The sequence below is a fragment of the Chenopodium album genome, chromosome 3, assembly GCF_948465745.1.
Source record: "Chenopodium album chromosome 3, dcCheAlbu1.1, whole genome shotgun sequence".
NCBI lineage: Eukaryota > Viridiplantae > Streptophyta > Magnoliopsida > Caryophyllales > Amaranthaceae > Chenopodium > Chenopodium album.
Genome location: NC_137836.1, coordinates 15,386,205 through 15,404,888, shown reverse-complemented (window position 1 = coordinate 15,404,888; position 18,684 = coordinate 15,386,205).

Here is an 18,684-nt window from a genome sequence, read left to right as displayed (position 1 = left end):
GGCAAGGACCGATGTTCAAAGAGTCGTCTAAGTCAGAGTCAGAGTCCTTTCCTGTAGAGTCATCTAAATCCTTAGTTGTAGCACCCCCTTCTTCTACCTCTTCCCCTAGGATAGTTAGCAATCAAGTCCCCGAGGACATCTCTCTTTTTGATGTGATGGTTTTTTAGTTTAATAATATGTCTTCTTCCTCTTACTCCTCGTGCTTTTCTTTAACCTAAGATGACGAGCATTTCTTAACTAACAATGAAAATGACAAAGAACTTATTAAAGCAATGGAAACAATTGAAAAGAAAACACCGATAATTGAGGAAACTGAGACGATTGATATCTCAAATGATTCAACCATTAAAAGAGAAGTTAAAATCGGGTTAACACTTAATGAACAAGAAATAACCGATTTAATCAATCTACTTAAAGAATTTATCGACGTATTTGCTTGGTCATATGAAGATATGCCAGGCATTAATAGAGAAATAGCTCAACACACCATACCGCTAATTCCAGGAATGAAACCTATAAAACAAAAGTTGCGTCGAATGAAACCCGACGTAGCTCTTAAAATAAAAGAAGAAGTTCAAAAACAAATAACTGCAGGTTTCATCTGGGTATCCAAATATCCCAAATGGGTGACCAACGTCGTCCCAGTTCCGAAAAAGGATGGAAGGGTAAGAATGTGTGTCGACTATTGAGATCTAAATAAGGCAAGTCCAAAGGACGACTTCCCTTTACCACACATCGATACTTTGGTAGATAATACAGCGAATCATGCACTTCTCTCGTTCATGGATGGATACGCGGGGTACAATCAAATTCTCATGGCAGAAGAAGACATGGAGAAAACAACCTTCATAACACCATGGGGTACTTACTGCTACACGGTAATTCCATTCGGGTTAAAAAATGCAGGTACTACTTACCAACGAGCAGCGACTGCCTTGCTTCATGACATGATGCACAAAGAAGTTGAACTATATGTAGACGATATGATGGTGAAGTCAAAAGATCGCCCAGGCTATCAAGTAGCCTTGAGAAAATTCTTCGAAAGGCTAAGAAAATACAACATGAGGTTGAACCCATCCAAGTGTGCTTTTGGAATCGCCTCAAGCAAAATTTTGGGTTATGTCATAAGCTCTAGAGGAATAGAGATAGACCCAACCAAGATTAAGGCAATCATGTCAATACCACCGCCCAAAACCGAGAAGCAAATTCGAGGATTTATTGGCCGGTTGCAATACATAAGCAGGTTCATATCAAAATTGACAATAATATGTGAACAAATATTCAAGAAGCTTAAAAAGAATGTACCAGTATTATGGGATGATGAGTGTTAGAAAGCCTTTGAAAAGATCAAAGCCAATCTCGCAAATCCTCCCGTATTAGCACCAGCACTTCCAGGAATACCTCTTAGGTGGTACTTAACATTCACCAAAGAAACAATGGGAGCCATGATTGCACAAGAAGTATAAGGTAAAGAAAATGCAATCTACTATCTAAGTAAAAAGATGCTCGAGTTTGAGGTACGCTATACACCTCTTGAGAAATTGTGCCTCGCATTGGTGTGGGCCACAACCAAGTTAAGACATTACATGCTCGTGCATACAGTGTTTGTAGTTTCTTGAATGCTTCCACTCAAGTATTTATTTAAGAATTCTACACCCAATGGGCGCATATCGAGATGGATAGTCAACTAAGCCCAGTTCGATGTAAGATTCATGCCTCAAAAAGCTATCAAAGGATCCGTGGTCTCAGATTTTCTAGCGGACTTTCCAATATAAGATTCAACACCAATACACGACAATGAATTTCCAGACGAAGACTTGATGGTCACAGAAGATGATACTTGGACCTTATAATTCGATGGAGCCTCAAACCAAAAAGGATGTGGCGTTGGAATATTACTAGTATCACCTAAAGAAGAGCATGTTCCAAACTCTAAGAGATGGAAAGTAAGAAGTGAAAGTCTAGCCCCTTACCAAACTTATCTGAAAACTCTCACTAATCAGTTAGAGAAGGTAGAATACACGTATCTACCTAGAGAGGAAAATCAATTTGCTGATGCCTTGTCAAGACTAGCCTCAATGGTTAGGATTCCTACGAAAATCGAGCAAATGCCTCTAACTATAGAAAAAAGGCATAAACCGGCTTATATTCAGGTTATAGAAGATGATGAAGTGATCCAAGATGAAGAAGAATAAGAAGAAGAAGAACCGTAGTATACGGATATACTTAATTATGTCAGCAAAGGAGAGTACCCTCCTCATGCTGACAAAAGAACAAAACGAGCATTAAGAATTTTGGCTTCCCAGTACGTACTCATAGACAACGAGTTACATAAAAGGGTAACTAGAGCTCTCTTATGTGTAAGGAAAAAGGACGCTCAAAGAGCAATGAGGATAGTCCACGAAGGCATTTGTTGGACTCATGTGAATGGCAAAATGCTAGTCCAAAATACAATGCGAAAAGGATACTATTGGACTCTACGAATAGGGATTGTCATCAATATGTAAAAAGATGCCCTAAGTGCCAAATTTACGCTTCTTACAACATGTTCCTCCATCTCTACTCTACACCTACACTTCACCATGGCTATTCTCTACATGGGGAATTGACATTATTGGTAAAATCACTCCCCCAGGAACAGAAGGTCATGAATATATCTTTGTAGCAATTGATTACTTCACAAAGTGGGTCGAAGCACAATCATATGCTAAACTCACTGCAAAGCATGTAGCACTCTTTATTGAAAGAAATATTATTTGTCGATATGGAGTCCCATATGAAATGATAAGTGACAATGGAACTCATTTTCAAGCTGAGTGTGAAGAATTGTTACAAAAATATGGAATTCAACACCATCATTCTTCTCCTTATAGATCTCAAGCAAACGGAGCAGTCGAAGCGGCTAATAAAAATCTAAAGACTTTCGTCAAGAAAATGACTGAGAAATACAAGGATTGGCCTAACAAACTTCATTTCGCACTGTGGGGTTATCGCACGTCAATTCGCACATCAACAGGAAATACGTCATTCTCCTTAGTTTATGGAATGGATGTCGTACAATCTGTAGAGCTAGAGATACCATCTCTACGCATCGCATTAGAAAGAAAACTCGATGAAGTTGAATGGACTAGGGCGAGATATGAAGAGCTAATTCTACTTGATGAAAAACGACTAGAAGCTCTACATCATACTCAATGCTATCAAACTCGTATGGCTAGGCATTTTAATAAGAAGGTCAAGACAAGAAATATCAAAGTAGGAGACTTGGTGTTGAAAGCATTAAGGAAGAATGTTTTAGATCCAAGGGGTAAATTTAGGCCTAATTAGTCTGGACCCTGTATTGTCAAAACAATCCTATCAAGAGGTGCAGCAAAATTAAGTGATATGGATGGCAATGAATTCTCGAACATTACAAATCTTGACCAACTTAAAAAATACTACCCATAATTACTTGAGTAGGATACTAAAGAGAGCTACGTTTGGCCTGATTCCTTAAGAAAGGATACATAGGCACCCCTTTACGGGTGCGGCCACTTTACTTTTTTGCAAACCTCGCATCCTAGACTTAAAAATAAATTCGACAGAAATTCGACGAAGCATCGGCGTCATAGAAAAAGTTCAGTCGCCAGCCGATTAACACTAGTGCCAGACGACAATGTCTGTCGCCTGAGGCCAGACTGCCGCAGCTGGCGCCAGTTTGTGAAAAAGCGACGCCATTTTTCTGGGAGTACGTGGGAATATTTCGGTGATTTTCGGAAAATTTTTGTAACACCCTAGAAATTCCTTTCTTTAAATACTCATTCTACTCTTTTAAAAATACGATTTAAAAATAACTAAGACATTACCGCCACCGTGAAAACGGCTAAGGCAATTATCAAAGATACACAGCGGAAGAATCAAAATTTAAAACCGATTAAACAAGTCAACCCAAAGTCAACCAAACGAAAATAAAGTTTAAAACCAAACGAACAAGTCAAAATAAATTCAAATTACAACTTGGAACCATTAAAGGCCCTTATTCAAAAACCGCTCCCAAATCAAACCTTTATGTTAGTCCACACATAATATATCATAAATAAATAAAGCATAAAACACATTGTAATCTAATGAAAACTAATATGATTCACTCTTCACTCATGCCCCATCATGATCATGCTTCAATACCTGAAAAGTTTATCTCTACTTGCTTCCACTACTCTCTATTAATAATGGGTCATCATAGGGCCAAGGTAAAGACATGGCCAAAAACACAAACACACACACAATCAGCAAAGCTGAGTACATAAGCGTAAAATAGCCACACTAACATGCTTTCACCTATCAACACACACTTACCTCATTGCACCTGTTCACAAATACCAATCAACACAATACAATGACTAGACCCTAATTAATTCATATTGCATTGATTACGCATCGAACGGGTTTCCACCTATTAACCTCCCCCAAATAAATTTGAGGTTAACTGGCACGGGAGCTAACCGTGCCAGCGACAAACAACACAAAGGTGGCGGAATTCCTGCGCATAATAAATAATAAAAAGGAATATACAGCGTCGTGTACTCCATTGGAAGTTATGGTTAAATATAAAACCCCATAACCCCCCCCCCCATTGTTCATACTCAAGGTATATACGTTTCAAGAGTTTTGGTGCGTAATCTCTTTCACTTTACGTTATTTACATATTATTAGACTTGGTGATGACTGTCAAAGCATAATAAATCAATCAACAATAATTATTCAATCAAACAAACATACCAATTTAACTCTTGAATAATTAGTGACCGCATATTATTTAATGTTGAACCCTTTTTAATTCTACCTCAGTGTCAAAGACACATTAAACGCATAATGCGCCAAAAATCCTATCCCTCGGTGTTAAAAACACCTTAAGTGCACAAAGGCACCAACATACAATTTATTCCTTGTGTACCTAGACACTTATATAGCTCCTTCCTCATGCTTAAAGCATCAATAAAAATTATTTGAACCATAATAAAATTCCTTTTCAATATTCCAAACATAATTAAACATGTAGTTTAATTAATCATGCCTTCTTACATGCCATAAATAAAAATGTTGTTCAAACACAACATACCAAAAATACAATTTTCCAATCCATAAACCATCACAAATAATTCATGCTTCACCATTCAATCACAAACACCATAAACTCACAATTCCATACATAAACCTTAGCATGATTCTACCTATAGTCAATTACAAACAAACCTAGCATGATTCTACATCACCAAATTATGCTAAGTACGCGTACGTACCTTGAGTACGTTATTAAAACTGCCACAACTAGTGGAAATCGCTTACTTCAAAGTCTCCTGCACATTAAATCCATAATAGAGTATTAATATCCACTCTAAACAAATTTCCAGCAATATATACTATTTTAAAACCCTTCATAAATTAATTAGAATAAGCTGAATTTATATTTAAAACACCATAAATTAAGTCCCAATTAATGGGTAATTAAAATTTCTTCAAGAAACCTAATATCAAGTGTTCTACAAAAATTTCAGCACTTTATTATACTTAAAACTTGCTGTAATTTGGTTTTAAAACACTTAAAACAAAGGCCTACCCTATAATACATCATAATCTTTCAATAAATCATGAAACAAGAACCTAGGGTTTCAAAAATTGAGGCTTTTTAATTAAAAACCAAATCTGAAAATTAATTCACACAATTACAATAACCAAACATCAAAATTAAATCCCAAAACCCATAAATAACAATTAGATCTAAGCATAGATTAAATTAAAATAAGAAAGCTATGTTTTTTTTTTGTTTTTTTTTTTAATACTCGAAAAAGGGGTAAAAGGGGGGAGGAAAACGGCAGCCACCGGCTGCCAGCTGCTGGCAGCGGCGGTGGCCACCTGCTGCCGGCGGCTTGCGCTGCTAGCAGCGGCGGCCACCAGCTGCCGGTGGCTGACAGCAGTGGGGGAAAAGGGGCAGCAGAAAAAAAAAATAAGGGGAAGGGGAAAAGAAAAATAAGGAGGAGAGATAGAGAAGTTTACCTTGGGTTTTCTCCACTCTGGGCAAAGTTGATTTTCCTCAAAAGAGGGATATTTATACCCCTTCTCTATCTCCCCTTTTACCCTAACTTTCCTCCTTTAGTTTTTTCCTAATTCCTTCCCTACTAAAACTTGTTAAAAATCATAATTTCCTAAAATAAAACCCCAACTTCTATTAATTAATTAATTAAACGACTTTTCCTTTTGTAAAATATTCAAAATTTACATGGGATAAATAATTAAAACATCATAATTAAAATGCTAGAGTTATTTAAATACCCTTATAAAATATATATATTAAATAAAATACGTATAAAATGTATATACATTAAATAAAATACGTATAAAAATACGGGGTATCAAAATTTTCGACTTCCGTACTCGAAAAAATTTCTGGAAAATTAAATTTTCAGTTTTCATTGCTTTAATAAATTAAATTTAAAGGAGATAATTTAATTAAAAAGCTGAAATTTTATTAATAAAATAAATTAACAAATTACATTATTGATGGAATTTAAATAAAGCTTAAACAAATTAACTTTAAATTTAAAACTAAGTCTAATAATTGAAAGTTAAGCAACGCTTTAATCTTTTTTCTCTTTCTTTGCTCTCTACCAATTTTTGTCTGCATCCTCTTCATCATCCATGACTTTAGCTAGTATGCATCCTTTAAAGGACCTACATTCAATTTTGGATTAAATAGTTTATCCCTTAGCTAGGACTCCATGTTTCTTCTCTACCCAAGCCTTCTTCTCTGAAGTGTTAGCTTTTCTTTTCCCTTTATCCTTTGTAGAGCCTTCTTCCTCGGCATTTTAGGAATTTTAAATTCAACCTTTTCACCCAAACGTTCCTTAAAAGGAATCACTTTGTCACCCAGACGACACTTCACATTAGTTTTACTCTGATTTTTCTTCATGTCCTTTGAAGGTTTCTTGAGAAGCCACCACTTCACCTCATTGGGCAATGAAGGAGGAACCTTTTGGGTAATCACGTCCCATAAAGGTCTAGCGCTCCAATAAGCATCAAAATTTTCTACTTCTAGAGAAACATGGATTTCATAGGGGCGACGAAGATCCCTAGAAGGAATTGTTTGAAGTAGGCCATACTATCATTTTACTCTGCAGGGATAATACAAAGTCATCTTGGATAAACTTGGAAGACGACAAAAGGGTTGCTTGTTGGCACCAACCATCTTTTCTATTTTCCACCAAGGGATGACCCACTTGATGGCAAAGTTGCAAGAGGCAAAGAATTTCTTCCACTCATGGCGCCCCATCTTAGAGAAGCGTTTCTTCCTTCTCACAAAGCAATTTGAAGTGTATTTTTCAACATTGTCAGGAGGACTAATCAATTCTAGTCTCTCCATTAGCTATATCTGCAAAAAAAACAATTCAATGCAAATAAATCAATATTACTATACAAAAATATGTTTTTAATTTTCTGTAATTAAAAATATTATTTTTCCACCTGTAATAAAATTGGAGAGCTCCGAAAAGGTGCTTTTGGATTTCTTTTTAATTCATCAAGACTAAGCATAGTCTCTCCAACAATTAGTGGCATTGGATTTCTCCCAGATTCAATCTGCTCCAAAACAGTTAATATAATTGCTTGACCCTCATTAGTTCTACCACTAGTGAGAAGATATTGGTTAAGCATACAAAAGAGAAGCCCTTCTTCTATAAACATGAAAAGACTCTGAAAAAGGTCTATCAAAATAATGGCGAGCAAATTCTTTCAAATTAACTATGCTACCATCTACTATATTTGTTAGATCTTTGTCTTTTAAATTAAAGAAGCGCTAAAAATCCTTATAATAATATTCATTTATTTTAGGGATGACTACAAGATCTAATGCAAGGAAGCCTAAGATAGCACCGAATTCTTCCAACATTGGGCTAATTTCATCACACCCTAGTCTAAAACAATGAGTATCCACATCCTAATATTCTAAGGCGGTATGAATAAAATCTATATCAAGATCTACCCCCTTGACACCATAAATACACCCCATATGAAAAAAAAAAAAAAACTAATTCTTTTCTCTCCATGGCAGTTAGAGACCGACACCATTCATGAGTGAAGTTGGTAAAACTCTTAGCGATTAAAGACATGATTATTTTCGAAAGCTAAGACAATATTTAATCTGTTGAAATTATGAAGAAAATTGGCTGATCGGGGGGCTATTTATACACAACATCGGCACAGTTTCAATCCGGAAAGGATTCGGAATCAGCGCTCATCAGCGCCAGACGACAGAGTCTGGCGCCTAACGCTAGAGCTTGGCGCCAAGCGCTGAGAATTAGCGTCTGGCGCCAACACAAAACGCGTGGCGCTAGATGCGCTGACGCATCTTATCATACGAGCTTTTCAAAAACCGCGTTTTTCGAGCTGATTTGAATCTGAACAATGGATTTACGATCTTTTATCCATTTTATCCCTTGTTTTTCTTAATTAAATTTATCAAATATATTAATTATATTTTTTGGATTTTATTTAGACTTAATTTTTAAGTTTTTTTGTAAATCCAATATTTTTATTTTTCATTTTCTTTTTTGGGGGAGAAAGTCGGATACCCTCCATCAATAATAAAAATGACGGAATTTTTGCGCAAAATTATTAATTATCACAATTCTTTGCACACACAAACATGCATATAAAAAATAATAAATAAATGCTAAATAATAAAACTCATAGTGGTATGTATACACAAATATGTCTAATAAATGAGTCTAATAAAGGCAAAGTTCTATACAAAGTTAAAATAAAAAAATAAAATAAAAAAGCACAGGTATAAACTACAGCGCCGGAGGACGTAGATAATGAGAGACGCCCATCATAACATAAAACTGGGCAGTACGTGGAAAACTCAGCTCAGGTTCCGTCCATCTAGGGTCACCCTGAGGCTGAGGCTGCGGAGGTTGCTGCGATGACGAGCCGACCTCGTACATCCCACCACCTCTAAGAGCCGAGGTATCCTCTCCCTGGCTTATCGGCCCAGTACGTGCACCCTCAGATGAATAGCCCTAGCCCTTCACCGCCTTGGTTTAAGAATCCTCAAAACGACCACCCCGACCGCCAGAGCCAGTACGACGACGTCTCGAGCTAGACCTCGCCGGGTCTCTCCACACCTCAGGTCTCGTCCGGGTACGAGAAGGAATGGGTCGACCCTGCAAGAAGGAACTAAGTCAGAAACAATAAAAATAGAAGCAATAATGCGAAAATAAGAAGGTGGAATCCACCGGCCTAAGAGTACCCTTCCCTACTGGCACTCCGCAGATGACCTCGCAACCCAGGACGGCGAGGTGGAATCCTTGGGAGCTCCATGATAGCCTCATCTAGGAGCTGGAAATCAGATTCTTCGGTAACAGGACCAGTAGCATTCGTAAAAGCAATAATAGTGTCAATTCTTGGAGAATAGAGCAAAACATGCTCACCAAAAGTTGTGGGTTTCTCACCAAGTGCAGTAGTAGTCTTAGCCTCCTTAGTAGGAAACTTAAGAACGATGTCAACAAAGTCATCAGCATTATTTTTGGAATCATCAACAACTTGATTCAGTGGCTCTTTCGCCATAGAAATCTGAGGTGCCACCCGGTCGAAAGTCGTAGTAGATAGCTTTGCAAGAGAAACACTCTGCGCCACTAAAGCCTCAGACCCTGAAGCAACTTCCCTTGGTGTAGGACGAGAGTCTCGCTGACCCCCAACGATAGACGAAGAAGGCTTCGCTTCAGCACGACTAGACCCTGCACAATCAGCAACGGTCACAGTGCCAATAATAGCTCTCAACTCAGTCGGAGCCAAACGCACCTCACCCTTCAAAGAACCTACATAAACCTCTAAGATTTCAAAGAATTTTGGAGGATTATCACGCGTAGTAGTGAGAGGGTCCTTCTAGTTGTCTGCCTACCCAAAAATACTCATATCTAGCTTGTCGTAGCCTACAAATCAGATAGAAAAAAAAACACATAAGGATGCAGCGTAGTAAAGAGCAAAAAATAAGACAAATTCTTAGAAATATATAAGAGGCAAAGTAAAGTGTACCAGACTCGTGAGTAGAGCACAAGTGCATATTAGACAGTTGTGCATCGCCTACAATTTACAAATAGTTGAGCAGCCAGACCTTACGGCACTTTGCATTACCTAGCCCAGCTCCCTGTAAAGCATTAAAAGCTTCAGTTTCATTGGAAGGCTTAGAGGGGGAAACAGTAATTCCAGCCATATTAGTGTGAATCTCTCGAAAATTGCGTGTCATAGTAAAAGAGGAAGGCACTTCAACCCAAAAGAATTTGCCAGTCTAGTCCCTAAAGTGGCCAAGCTTAGGGTAAGATAGGACTCTACCCTCTTTTGAAGCCTCGTGATACCACCCAGACTCCGAGCTAGAAGCAAACCTTTGTAGACTCATCAAAGATTTAAAAAGATGCAAAGACTCAGGATACCTCCGAAACCGCAGAAACCATAACAAGCATATCAAATTGTGTAGAGAGGAAGGATGTAATAAAGCAATGCAAAGATTGAAGACACAAAAAACCTTCTTCAAAGTGGGATCAAGAGGAAATCTCAAGCCCAAATCTAAAAATGAAGCAAAGATTGGGATATGATCGGCAGGAGGTGTAGACAGCTTGGAACCCTCAGCTGGCAAGACTAACTTATGACCTTGGCCAAATTCGTAAAACTTCTGTGCCACAGCAGCAAGATTCAACTTCATTGCATCCTTACGCCAGTTGGAATCTAGCACGCAGTTCTTGGGACCATGGAACTTATCATCTAAAAAGAAGTCATACTTGCCCTCTTCCACGAGTTCAATCACATAAGTAGGCAAGCAGTCATAGAAGGCACGCTCGCTGGGAGACTCGGCCGTCCTGCTCAAAGTAACAAACGAAGAGAGGGATGGTGAAGAAGTTGCAACGTTGCCACCACACACTACATAATGGTCAAACCGATTCACATCATCCATGTCATCAAGCCAAGCAAAACTGTTTAAATGATGAACATGGGGAATGGGGCTAACTAGGAAAATATTAGGGGGATTAGCCTTGGCCATGTGAGCTAAAATCTCATAACACATCGCGTGCCTCCTCAAACGAGCGAGGTGGGGCACAGGCACCCTATCCTGATTAAGCTCCCGCTCGTAGTAAGGGTCAAAGAAATCCTAACGTGGTCTAGGCTGGAAAGGACAGAACACGCTACTTTTAGCAGGGAAACTACTACCCAACTCAGGCACAGCAGAAGAAGCCGCAGCAGTACTCGCGCTGCCCGCAACAGGGGGACAAATGTAAAGGCATCACCATTAGTATAGGGGGAGAGAAGCAGGAAAAGTAAAAGAAGTGTGCGTAGAGTGCTCACCTGAGCGGGAGGACTTAGAAGAGGAAGAATCTAGCTCAATGGCCGCGCATGGCTCACTCATGTTCTGACTGTCAGAAGAGTCAGACATTTGAAGATCTACAAAGACAAAAATCCCCCCAAAGGAGATGAAGAAAATGGGGTGCCAATAAATCGAAGATCAGTTTAGTCCCAAAAGAGCAAGCATAGAAAAAGCAACGCAAGAATGGGAAGAAAGAATTGAGAAAACAAATACAACAACAGAAAAGGATAAATTGGGCAAAGACAGTTAAAGCCTATCAAAAGGTACAATTTTGCGAAGAAAAATATAAAAAGAAACAAAATTGGGCATACAAACACAAGAAATAGTACAAAGCAAGTACCTTTATAGAAAGAAGATGCAGACACAACAAAATACAACAACAATGGAGTTTTGAGAAACCAAACAGAAAACAGGGTTTCAAACAGCAACCAAGAAAGTATGAAAATTCAGTGAAAGGGAAGAGTAAAAGAAAACAAACAAGAACAACATGAAATTAAAGCAAGAACGAAAATGGAAAAACGAGGAACTTACAACAACAACACTGGAGGAATGATGCACGTCTAAAAAGAAGACAAAGGGTGAGAAAGTTTGAAAACTAAAGAGGAAGAGGAAGATGAAAAAAAGAGAAAGGTAAAAACAAGAAAAATAAAGCAGTAAATTAAATAGGGGATTAAATTGGCGGTTGAGCAAATAATAAAGTCAAACCGCCATGTCACCTTAGTAAAAATAAACTAACCACTCAAATGGCTAACACGTATCCCACTCATGCAAGACACCGTTCACGCCAAAAAACTAACTTCAGCGGGAGTAATCGAAATTCTTCGCTGCAAGCTCACCATTTCTCAAACTTTAGCGGGAATAATCAAAATTCCTTACTTCAAGCTTGTCATTTCTCAGACATCTGTGGGTGTAATCGAAATTCCTACCTGCAAGCTCGTCATTTCTCAGACTTCAGCCGGAGTAATCAAAATTCCTCCCTGCAAGCTCGTCATTTCTCTGACTTTAGTAGGACTAATCGAAATTCCTCCTTGCAAGTTTGTCATTTCTTGATTTCCAGAAAGAACAATTTAAGCATAATAAAAATTTTTCTCCTAGAATCAGTAGAAATAAACAACATGCTCCAACGCAATGCATCTCCACCGACCTACAACATGACCACTCAAGTCTCTGAATCACGTCGTCAATCTAGAGACTTGGGGGGCCAGTGGTATATGAGGTAGCTCAGCCAGAAGACCCGTTGAGCACTGATAAGACCATACGCTCAGAATAGTTGGCATGAGTAACCTCATACCACCTCTTGAGAGGCTAGTTGTAAGGGATAACTCCTGCTGAGCTATTTTCTCCAGCGGGAACCAGTAAAAAAGGGAGATTCGCCACACAAGTAAGAGCGAGCATGAGTGACGTCAAACCACCTCTTGAGGGGCTAGTGTTATAGGAAGCTTCTGCTAAGCTATCTCTGGGCTCCCAGATTGTTCCCTAGGGTGTGCACTCATTGATGGAAGAATAACTGAAGGGGCTCCTTAGCCCGATAGAGTCAGCCCGCAGGCTGACCATGTACGACTCTCCATAAAGGAGATAGTAAGCCTATAAATAGAGGGAAAAGTGCAACGGAAAAGAGGTTAGACACACGAGTTATTACATTCTCTCTATCTTTCTAAGTACACTTTCTCTCTCTAAAACACATTCTAACTTAAGCTTCGGAGGGGGTTCCTCGAGCCACCCCCGAGGGCAGTTTACGTGTGCTACCTTGCGTAGGTCGCTAGCAGGAACTAACTCGTGCCAACATAACCCTTGGATCCATACCTGGAAAATTAGTTACTAATATATTTAATTAATATTTTCTAATTAAATATGAAAATATTGGACATTTGAAAATTGTAGTTTCATATTTAATTGGAAAGTAATAAGGAAATAGAGGAAGTAGTGTCTTCTCTCAATATGAGCTACAAAACTATATATGCATCTCATGGGACTGACATAGTAGAGTGATATATAGATTACTATAAAACTAGATCAAATTTGTTTTGATTCATCTATTGTAATCATTTAGTTTTGTGAAGTTATGTCCTAATCGAATTCTTAATTACTGATACTCGCCAGTTACAACTTTTAAGAACTGTTCTTTTACGTTGTTATGCTCCGTCTTGCTCTGCTCTACTTTATTTGCTATGCCTTGCTCTACTTTGCTGAAATATGCTCTGCTCAAATGTGCTCAGCCTTGCTGAAATCTGCTCTACAGTGTGTTGGAAGTGGTGGCGGGTTTAGAAAAACTATGTAACGGGATCAAAATACATTTGATAAATTTTATTGGGATTATTTGATGAAAAATATAAAAAAAAATTATAGAAATAAAAATTGATTAGAATTTTTTTTTTACATTCAAGTAGGATCGAGGGACCCCACTAAATAGCCTTGAACACTGCTAGATAAAAGGCCATTTTTGATGGAATTTTTCCATTGGAAAAACCCTGAATTCTGTCAAAAATGCCCTTTCCGACGGAATTCTGTCGGAACTGGTTGTCGAAAAACCTTTTACAGGAAAGACGACATGTTTTGAAGAAATTTATGTCGAAAACCTTTTTTCGATAGAATTTTCGACGGTATTCCGTTGTCGGAACAGATTTTTAGGATCCAGAAAAGTCCGTCGAAACTTTCCGACGAAATTGTGTCAGTTAAAATGTTGCGAAAGAATTTCCGTCGGAAAATATTTTAATTAAAATAAAAAGACACGTCGCACAACCAAGGGCACGTTGTGTCAACTCCCTAACCACAATAGCAAATCACTACCGCCACTACCCCCCACATCAGCCACAACCAGCCTCTAACCCTAACCCTAAGCACAGACCCACCCATTAACCAGAACCACTAACCCTAACCCGAACCAGACCCACCCACTAACCTAAACAAGACCTACCCCTAACCCTGAACATTACTAAATCCCACCATTCTGCCCACCATTACCTTAAACCCGCCTAACCCCACAACCCCTAACTAACCCAACCCTAAGCCTACACACACCACCAACCCTTAAATAACCCAAACCTAAGCCCACACGCACCACCAGCACCACCCACACCTAACCCGAAACGACCAGATTCACCCCCTTAACCCACCCCAACTAACCCTAACCCACCCAAACCCATATCTACAACCCTAACAAATTCGGTCGAACTACCCATCCTAAAAAACCACCGCACTACCCATACCTTACCCTAAAAGACCAAATTCACCCCCTTAATCCACCCCACCTAACCCTAACCTACTCAAACCCAGATCTACAACTCTAACAAATCCGGCCGAACTACCCATCCTAAAGAAAACCACCCCACCACCTGACAAGGGAATAAACGCGTCGTTAATTGTCTATCCCTAGATCAAATACAATTTATACAACCTAAACAAACCTAATACGAGTATAAGGAAAGCATAGGGGTCGAACCACAAAGAACAAATAAACACCACCAAATGTTATCGACAATTAAGCTAATCCGGAATAAGAGATAAATAAACTAAAGTCTAAAGATGCTAAAACAAGAAATAAAACATTAAGGGAAATGGTTTAGGTATAGCATTCACTTGAACATAAACAAAGGCATAGAAATTGAATTAATTATGAACTAAACATGCTTGAATATCGAAACAAAGGATCCAATCTAGCCGCCTTGTGGGGTCAATTGGCTTCTCCCAACATAGCCTCTATGTTTCCACATTAGAACCATATACTAGGAGGTACTATTAAATAATAATCGATATTAATGAACCTTAACTAAGTAAACTTCCATTTCTTGTTAGAAAAGATTCACCTTTAATCAACCAACAATGTGCACTTGCAAGAAGATTAAAGAATATCAAGCATATAAAGACTTTAATCACAAATAAATCAATTCTAAACCCTAGAACATGCTTAAGATCCAACTACACCACAACCATCCCCTTAATGGGGAAATTACTCTCTAATCATGCTAATAACAAGATTAATTAACAAATAATCAAGAATAAACATGATTAACAAGCAATACCAACAACTAAAATAATAATCAAAGTAAAGCAAATAAAAATAGAGGAGAGAGAGTTAGAGATTCTTATTAATTGAATGTGAAAATCTACAAGCAAGATGATCAATCTTCCTTTTCAATATCCAAGCTCAACAATGGTGAAACCTTACTTTCTTTCTCTAAACTACTCTAATCCTACCCTAAACCTAGAGAGAGAAGCTCTCCTAAAAACTAATTAGAGAGTTTAATAAAAATGGTAATTGTTTTCTCCTCCCCCTTTACTAATTACCCCAAAAATGGGTATATATACCAAGCTAATAAAATACTAAGTAAATAAAAGAAAATAAAATAAAGTAAAAAGAAAAAATAAAATTAGAAACTAATTATAAAAATAAAAGAAAGAAATAAGAAAAGGGAAAATAAAAGAAAGAAAATAAAAAGAAAAGAAAAAGAAAATAAAACCCCAATAATTCAGACACCCTTTTCCCACTCTTCTTCGATGTTTTGGCTGCTTCATTCTTCATAACTATTGCACACCATCATCAACGGACATCATCATCCCAAATTAAAGATCAAAAGTAATCACCAAGCTTCACTTTTTGATCTCATTAATTATCACGCGCAAAACTCGTGATTTGGTTCGGTCGAACCAAAGGTTGGTGTGGCCGAACTACGGGGTTGGTTCGGTCGAACCATGGGTGAGTTCGACCACACCTTTTCAAATTACAAAACCTCAAAAGTTCCTGACTGTTTTGGCATTTTTTTGCATTTCAACCGAACACTCAACGGTTTGCTCGAACTAAGATGAATTTTCTATTTGCTCTTATTTGAGATGCAATGGTGGGCGATTTGTTTCTATGGTTGGAGAAGTGGAGGAGCTGCGGCAGGGGGCGGTGCACGGTAGCCAGAAATTGCGCGGCTGCTGCTGTAATTGAAGGTTGGACTAGTGGCATGGCTGGTTGGAATTGCGGGTGCAGGTGGACGGTGGTGCAGGGATTGTTGTTGTGGGTTGCGATTAATTGCGAGTTGGGGTGCATGGATTAGTTTGGTGGTGTGGTGAAGGTTGTAGGTGGAGCTGGTGGTTGCGAATTGTTTGGTGGTTGATTGTGGTCAGGTGTTGATTGGAGATGGTTGTAATTGCGATTGTGCTTCGGGGTTGACGGGATGGCTGTGATGGCTGGAATTGCTGGATGCGAAGGTGAGCTGGTGTGGCTGGGTTGTGGTTTAATTGGTGAATTGTAGAGTTGCTTAAGAGAGCAGGGGAGTTTGGTAAGGGAGTGGCTGCGAGGTGTTGGTTGCGCTGAGTTGAGTGAGGGATCAGAGGATTTGTTGGGTCAATTGGTGGTTATGGTGGTGCACTTGCGTGGGAGCTGGAGCGGCTGCAATTTGCTAGAGAAGGGGAATTGATGTGGTGATGGTGGTTAAGAAGGTGGTGATGCTGCTGATTTGTGTGGTGAAGGGTAAGGTGAAATGTGGGGTGAAGGTTAAGGTGGGTAACAACGGATTGGTGTGTGAGCATGTCTTGGGAATTCGCCTTGGACCTCGAACTCGAACCTACACACAAACAAACCCGAGGAAAATTGAGGAGATGATTGAGACAAAGAATAAAATAATTAAAATGGAAATAAATAAAATAAAATAGAAAATAAAAGAAATAACACTAAACCAATAAAAAATAAAAAACTATACAAGTAAATAAAATAAAATATCAAAATAAACATAAAACTAATAAAAACTATGAAAGTAACAAAGAAAAGGAACAAAATAAAATAAATCGAAAGCACATAAAATATGAAAATAAACTAGAAACTAATTAAATAAAGAAATTAAATTAAAACTTACTAAAACTAAGAAATAAACTAGAAACTTTATTAAAAAGAAAATAAGAGAATAAAAGGGAAAATAAGGGAAAATAAACCCGAAAATAACTCTAAAACTACTCCCTAAGGGTGACATAAATGTCACTCATCAAATTCCCCCAAGCTAAACATTTACTCGTTCTCGAGCAAAGCTAAGGCAAAAGAGAACAAGATGGAATTATTGAAAGCAAAAGAAATAAAATAGAATCAAAGAGAAAGAATGTACACTAACTCACTTCCGTAGGAATCACGGATGCATTTAGCGTATGCATCAAGCCCTTTAAACCCCTATGTCGCCAAAGAGGACGAGTAAGCTCTCGTGAGGGTTTCCTAAGAGGTTTAACCCACAACTCTCGACAAAAACCAAGGCAAGGCAACAAATGGAAAAAGATAAGAAACATGAAAAGAGAAAAAAAAACACAAGCTCATGTATGGACAAAAGATAGGGACAAGTACTAATGAATGCAAACCTTTCTAAATGGACAAATGTATGCACTTTCCAAAATGTCAATGGTTGATTGAAACATAACATATGCTAAGCATAGAGAACTACTTAGGACTCAATCCACCCTAGCCTTAACCAATCGGGCCACGTTCTCTCCACTAGCTTCAAATTAACCCTTAAGCTAGCTTCTAAAGATTCCACGAAGGAACCGGAAAAAGATAAAGAATGAAAAACTTTGAGAAGGTAATCCCGACGTCTCAACTATGCATACTCTTTCCATAGGTTTGAATTTTATCTCCCACCATCATTATTTTGACCTAACCCACTAGAGTCTAAGGGTCTTTTTATTGGTAGTAACGTAAAGCTAAGGGTTAAGGTGGGGTAAAAATTTGAAATTTGGTGTAATTTCCTAAGTGAAGCAAAAAGTGCGGCCGACACTCAAAAATAACTCAAGAAGTCACTAAATATCAAACAAAAATACCAATAACGCCACTTCCCCAAGCTTATTCAACACCAACACACAATATATACAAAATGAAGGAACGATCCCCCCAAGCTTGAACAAAGCATTGTCCCCAATGATTAAACTACGGAAGAAAACGAAACCATCAAAAATATTTTTATTATTTTTGTTTCTTTTCCAAATTTTTTTTAAGAGATTTTATTCGTTGTCCTTGCCTTTTTATCTATGGACGGATTTTTCTTGCAACATCTTTTGATTTTCTTGAATTGCATCTTTCTTTTGAAACTCAACTCTAACCAAATCTCAAAGTGCGTCTTGTTTATGATCAACAACTCAAAACTCCAACCTCATATACCAATGATTTACTAACTAAAAGATTGGTAAACATAGGCCATTAGGTTTGTAATGCGGTTTAAACAAGAGCGGGAAACATAAGGCTCAAATTGGTTAGCAAGTAGGTAAATGCAAAATAGAAAATCAAATTTGTAACAAAACAAAAAAAAGATAAAGAAAAATGAGAAAGGGGTGCCCTT